This window comes from Cebus imitator, unplaced genomic scaffold (genome assembly GCF_001604975.1).
Source record: "Cebus imitator isolate Cc_AM_T3 unplaced genomic scaffold, Cebus_imitator-1.0 Scaffold305, whole genome shotgun sequence".
NCBI classification, from domain to species: Eukaryota; Metazoa; Chordata; class Mammalia; order Primates; family Cebidae; genus Cebus; species Cebus imitator.
The window spans coordinates 255,916-256,596 of record NW_016107620.1 but is presented as its reverse complement, the minus strand read 5'-3'; the positions used below and the strand labels follow the sequence as shown (position 1 = coordinate 256,596).

Sequence of the window (681 nt, the reverse complement as noted above, 5' to 3'; positions counted from 1 at the left end):
TGGACCAGGCAGGTCATTCACATAGTCCACAAAAAATCTGGCCCTCCCACCCCAGCCTCTTAATATGCAAATGCAGGGTTCTATGATGTTCTACAGATGGGGATATATGAAGGTGGCCATGTTGACAGGCACATGTCAGGGCAAGGGCAAGGAGGCAGCAGGAATCGCCATGCTTGGGCAGACCCAGTTTCTAATGGCTGGCATTTGCATATCAAAAGTTGCCAGCCTGGCTCTAAGATCCGGGGCTTTCCTTCTAGACAAGAAATGTTCCTGGAGTTGCTTTAAAAAAATACAAAAACTATACTTACCTGGCAGGGGAGATACCATGATCACGAAGGTGGTTTTCCCAGGGCGAGGCTTATCCATTGCACTCTGGATGTGCTGACCCCTGCGATTTCCCCAAATGAAAGGAACTCGACTGCATAGTTTGTAATAGTGGGGGACTGCATTTGCGCTTTCCCCTGTTATAAAAAACAAAACAAAACAAAATACAAAGACTTCCAAGGACTTCTTTTTCTATTTGCCTAAAATAATTTCTTAACAACTCCTATAACATTATGACAACCTTAGCAAACTAACAGCTTCAGAACACGAGTAAAAAACTTGCAAACATTAAAGTTCACATGATACCGATAGCAAAACTGATATAGCAAATAGATAAAAAAGAAAAATGCCGTACAC

At 42.6% G+C, this 681-nt stretch overlaps 1 non-coding gene across 1 annotated transcript; it reads left to right on the top strand.

Annotated features, from left to right (window-relative positions):
* Positions 1 to 300: 300 nt before the first annotated feature.
* LOC119467562 lies at positions 301 to 464 on the top strand. Its single transcript, XR_005196096.1, has one exon. It is a non-coding gene; the product is annotated as a U1 spliceosomal RNA (small nuclear RNA).
* Positions 465 to 681: the final 217 nt, after the last annotated feature.